Genomic DNA, 6,170 nt, shown 5'->3' with positions numbered 1-6,170 from the left:
TACATTTGAGTGTGGCTCATTAAAAGGTGTCAACTCTTACGAATAACTATAGGAAAATCGACATTTAAGTTACATCCTATAAGTCTTTGTTTAACAAAAAGCCACTGGAAGTGGATCTTCAACACCTCCTTCTAGCTGCTCCTACATAAAACCCCTGTGCTTCCAGAAACCCAGATGGGAAATTTAGTGTAAAGTATTGGTATGGTTCTGTGTCTGAATGTAATACTGAAGTAATGCTGTACTTATGAAAGGATGAATAACTTTTTTTTGTTTCCATTAATTTACAGTCCTTTCAATAGATAACACAATTTTTACCCTCTGCTTAGCACTGTGTGTGTTGGAGTAATACAGCATGCAGTAACAGTACATTAGGGGTCAGGAGGGATTGGTTTTATAAGGAAGGATCAGAGGAGTTTAGCAGCGTGAGTGAGAATTTCAAAGATACCCAGAGATGTTCAATCAACAAAATAACAAGGCTTGGTACAGTTCGTAGAGAGAAAAACCTCCTATCTGTGCCTCTCCAGGACATTCTACTGCACTGAAAATGTGCTGGAAAACATTTCTGTTAGCACAGCTCCTCTGTGAGGGGGACGTTGCTCTCAACCTGCATAAAATGACTAAACCTAAAGGTCTCAGTTCTGCAGTTAAGCGTTATGGTGAGATTTTCATTAACTTTATTTGATGCCTCCATGAGCGTGGAGTCTGCATCATCATCTTACATCATTGTATTTTTGTTTTAGATGGCTGCCAAGAACTTGTGAGCTCAGACCAGGTAAAAGCATCCTTCTGGGGGATTTGACGACATTCCCACTGAATGCAATAGCGTGCGTATTCCTTAGCAAGATCATAGTACAGATAAAATATAGCTGTTGATTTAAATGTCTATTAGGATTTTTCAGGGATTTCTTTTCATGAAGAGAGCGGATCTAGGTTGAAGTACAGTAGTGAAAGCTTAGTGCTTACGGCAGAAATAACTGCTGCAAGAGACTTAATGTTTGCTGTCATGGAAACCTGTAGCCTTGCAACATGACTAATGAGACCCAGGCTAAGGGAAAGGAAAAGCTATTCTTTAGATTATTGTTCAGTGAACCCTAAGGAAGACCAGTAATATACATTATCATAAATTGCAGTTATTTCAAGTTCTGTTGTCTAGTCCACTTAACCTTGTCTTTTTATTTACTTATTTTACAGCTCTTGTTACCACATGTTTTCATACAAAGAATGTTATAAAATAGTTCAAAGCTAATCCTTTGGCCATCTAGAAGTAAATAGCGTCTTATTTGCATTCCACTTTCCCAGTACACTACAAAATTTGTCTGAATTTTGTGGAAAGGACACACTGAAACCAAACTTGTGGCTGGTCTGAAGTGCCCCAGTAAGCTGGGGAATAGTTAGCAGTTTAGCTGAGGATTTTTGCCTTTGGTTGCAGTTGTATGTTTTAAAGACAGTCCACATATATGAGGTAGGGAATGTTTCTGTGTATATATCCATATGGAAAAATCCAATTACCCCTGTTTTTCAGTGTGGTAAGAAAGCTGCTTTCCTAAGCTGAAAGGAAACTTGGTTGGGGAACATAGAGAAGGTATCTTAAAAGTTTACCCTTCTGTCATCTCCTTTTAAAATTCCCACTGAGAATTCCTCTCTTTCGAAGCTTCCTGCCCCAAACCCAACATGTATCATTACACAACAGATTCTGCAATGGAGAATAGAGTGCTGATGGGTTTTTTCCTGCAAAGGTGAGCTTTTCTGTGTCTGTTGTAAAAAACAATGCTGAATGTAGAATCCCTAGTGGCACAGGGTGACAAATTCATTACATTCACTTGCTGTGGATCTCAGCTGTTCTCTGGACCAGGATCTTTCGTGAATAAATTGCCAGCAGCTGTGTAAGTCTCCCTGCTGTGTGGAGATCACGATTCAGGGTCCTTCTGGAAGCTAACAGTGAGGAGTCAGCCTTAGCTGAGCCAAGCCAACAATGACACATCACAGAGGAGTATCTTCACGGAAGTTTCAGGTGAAAGAATATGTTCTATTTTATTTCTCGAGAGGGGTTGGGACATGGTCCTAGGTGAGTATTATGCTGGGTAACACCTCCGAAAGAAGCTGAAAGAACAATGTGACAATGTGGCAAGAAGGGAATATTCTGGGGAAAAGAACAAAGAACTGGCTGGGTTTGGAAGCTGACAGCTGCATTTGGGGCGAATGAGGGTTTTTTCTGGTGTCTGTTGTCAGTAAAAGGTCCTTGTTCTCAGAGATAAAACTGGCTTGGGTAATCAGTTCTTGTTTGGCAAGGACTGACACAGCATTATGTTGGCAATGATAAGAATGTTCTGGCAAAAAAAAGGTACTGCAGAGGGCAGGAAATATCATAAATTATTTTTAAATATGGTAATAAAACATTGATTCATTTTGGCTGGGTTAATATGAGGAAACCACAACATTTAACATGACAGTTCTGTCTGAATGATGATGAAAATAATTAGTATGTCAAAAATGTTATGTCATCATGTATACTCTTGCATTTATGTTTAAGCCTGGCTTAAGAGTGGAAAGACTAGAACCCCAAGAAATCTTGTTCATCCTTCAGTCCCAGGCAGGATCAGCTGCATGTAAATTATATCCAAGTGATGTTTTTCTAACTTCTTGAAATCAGCCTGTGGTGGAGACCCCAAAATGTTCTTAGACAGTCTGCCCTGAAATGGAACTCTCAGCTCTTCCTAATGCCAGCTCCTTTACTGTGACACAAGCCCAGTACTACTTGTGATATCAAGCATAGATATAGAAATACCTTTATTACATTTTTCTTTGCAGCAGTCTTTTAAGGGGTTCTCTGTTTTGCTGTTTAACATTGCTTAGGGAGCAATGAAGTGCAAGGTGCTGTGCCTTCAGTAAGGGGGTGTTGGGTGGTTTATCCTTGATTCTGTTGTGTGAACCATATTCTGTTATGGATCATTGGTATCTGATCAGAAAATTTAATTAGCAACTAAATTGATGAAAACCAGAAGCACAATTCCTTTCTTTTTCTCCTATTTTCTTACACTCTGTAACTGCTGATAACAACTGTGCCTGAGATCTGAATTTGGAAAGTGCTTTGAGGTGTCATTTATTACAAGCATTAAGAAAGCTCAGCCTGCTTTCACAGGGCTACCTGCGTTTTTTGAGGTTTAAATTGCTCCCCCTGCCTTGCTTGCTCAGCACTGGGGAAACAGCTGTTTCTGTTTAGATGTAGAAAAGGGGAGTTCTCTTCACTGTTGCAACTCTGGAGTCATGCTTTAGGATAAAATTAATGAGATATAAAGTTTGTTTAAGTTTGGACAGGTGGTGGCTGTGGTGGGAGGTTCCTGCACATCATTTTCCATCTGGAAAGCAGCAATTTGCTTTCCGAAGTCTTGCCTCTGTCAGACAGGGCTCTTTGAGGTGGGGGAGGAACTTAAAGGATGAAACTGGGCATGTTTTGAAGCCAAGGCAAACAGGGAAGGGAGGCATTACAAAAGGGATGACTTGAGCTTCGCCTGGCTTCTCTGCTGGCATGCTGGATCAGCAGGGCTGGGGCAGTCAGTGATGTGCTTCAGCTGTGCTTAAGTGGGCACAGCTGTACCTGGGGGCAGGGGCCAGGGGCCAGGGCTCTGCCTGATGGCTGCGGAGGGGAAGGAGAGGTACTGCGCTCACATTACTGTGCCTTTTCTGACCCCAAAACAGTGCAGGTTGGGCTGCTGCCTGGCAGGCCAGGGCAGAAGTCGCTTGTTCTTGTCGTTTGTCTCTGCGCTGCCCTTCTACACTGCAGGTCCCACAGAGCAACCCGCTGGGGAAAGCTAGGAAGTGCAAAAGCCTTAGGTTTGACTTGCTTTTGCGATGGCAGTGAGGGCTGGGCTAGAACTCAGACCCAGTTCAATAAAACATGGCTGTGCTCCACCTAGGACTCAGCCTTGAAAAAATGTATTAACTAAAAATGCTTTTACTTTAAATGGTTAGCATTTCACTGCATGGGAAGGGCCTAGAGCACACGTAGACAGTGGATCTCTGAAACAGCATGGTGGTTGGGTTAGTCCATTCAGCAAATAAGCACCCAGTGTCCCAAGCCTTTGTGTTGACTTCCAGAAGAAATGGAAAATTAAATCCTCTGGGACACCAGGAGGAGCGGGCTGGGGCACACAATGGTTTGCTGTCGGTTGACTTGTCCTGCCACACGCTAACAAGCAGAGCAGCTTGTGCATCCTGTGCTAATAAAGTTGTCCCAGATATTATAACCACGTTGGACCATCCAGTTCTTTCCTAAAGAATGGGAAAAATTTAAGACCCTAAATATTTGCAGATTACTCCAGTAAAAGGACAATCTAACAGAAAAGCAAAGGGGTGCTTAGAGAGGGAGGAGAGCCTCTGATTTCCTTCTGTTCCTCAATGAGATACATGGACCTTATTTGCTTATAAGAAGATACTGATGGTTGTTGAAAGTATTTTTATCTATTTTTTTTGTTTTTAATGATGACTTCCTGCAGTTGCAGAAGGCTGTATCTGTGAGGCCAAGCAGTAGTAGCACGACACAAGTAAACAGGAGTGAAAGTGCTCCCTTTATACTCCAAGGTGATGCTGGCCAGGAGAAGGAGGGAGGTCCTCCAGGGCTCTGGCATGCTGCTTCCCCTTTACACAGGTCGGGGCAGCAGGAGATCTCTTAGGGATGGCCGCCAAGAGCGTGAGAGAGATCCTCAGTGCCAGCTGGTGGCAGCCTCTCCTGCCTCCAGCATCCCTGCGGGAGCAGGGCAAAGAGCTGCCCTGAGGAAGAGAGAGATTTTTTACAGTAGGGAGGAATAAGAATGATGTCTTTCCAGATGCACTCTTCATGCTATTTGGGAAGGAATAGTTTCAGTACTATTATCCTCAGCTTTTAGCTCTCTCTGTTCTCTATTTCTGCGTGGGCTGTTCCCCCCATACTCTCATTACCACTTTTTTACAATACTTCCCTCTTTTCTCTAACCTTATTTTTCTTCCTTTTCTTTTCCTGCTGTCTGCTCTTCCATAAACTCCCCTTCATCTCCCATGTCTTCCTCTCTCTATTCACTTCTAACCAACTTTCCCCAGAGGGAATGGAAGGGTCTGTGTTGCCAGGGAAGGTGGAGCAGTGGAGCCCAGGAGCCATGTTTTGCTCATCCCTCAGCTCCTGCTGCCAGCACTTCTGCAACCTTTTTCTCTCTTCTTCTTTCTGTGTCTGTTTCTGCCAAGAGTGCAAAGTCTTTTAGAAAGCCTTGTTTGAGGAATGACCGCATTTCTGGTATTGTATTCCTCATTTCTCCTTCTTAAGTAATTACAGCGCTTGATCTAGCTGGGATGAATTTTGCAATACAGTGATGTTTTGCATAATGCATTACTGCCACTAGGTAAGATGGCAGCTAGGCACTTTTTCAAACTGAAATGTTATTTAGAGTCTAAACTTGAGATTATGAGGCATAATCTCATGTGCGAAATTCAAGTCTATTAGTACTGCATTGCTAATTGATTCTAGAAAGATAAGCAGTAAGATTATTTTCACTCCCATTTTAGAGTGCTCTGTTGTCCAGGGTTAACTCGAACACCCAGGGGCCATTTTTGCTGGGAACTTTCCATCCCTCTGCTGCATATATGAGAAAACAACTTCTGATTTAGCCTGCTGATAGACAGGGACCCCAGTGAAAAACAAGCAGTCAAACAGAGTCAAGGCTGAGAATACTGAAAGAGCCAAAAGGTCAGACAATAAACGCATTTCTGCAAAACGACATCAAGATTATGTTGATTTATAAAATCTGTTTTTAGTTGAAAAGTATGTTGGGCAGAGGCCTGTGTGTTACACTGGTTTTCCTCTGCCTTTTCTGTTACATATGCTTGGTCAGTATTTCAGTCATCCTTGGGCTTTCATATCATATCTGTGGCCTTGACCAAGTACTAGGGGAAGCAGTGCAGGTGGGAGTGTGGCCGTATGCAAGCAGCATTTTCCATCTCTGGCACAAAGCCCGTGTGTGTGGATGTGCCCCACGTTGCCATGCTCTCTTTCCAAACCTCCACTTTACTCCCTAATTGACTGCCTTTGGTGAAGAGACTGAGCTAACAGCAGTATTTCTGCTTCCAGCACCGCGCTGGGGGAGGTCAGTCACGGGCTGAAGGCGATGCTGCCCTCCAGGCAGCCGGGAACATGGAGCTAAATA

This window comes from Strigops habroptila, chromosome 8, assembly GCF_004027225.2.
Source record: "Strigops habroptila isolate Jane chromosome 8, bStrHab1.2.pri, whole genome shotgun sequence".
NCBI classification, from domain to species: domain Eukaryota; kingdom Metazoa; phylum Chordata; class Aves; order Psittaciformes; family Psittacidae; genus Strigops; species Strigops habroptila.
Note: the sequence above shows the minus strand (reverse complement) of the source record.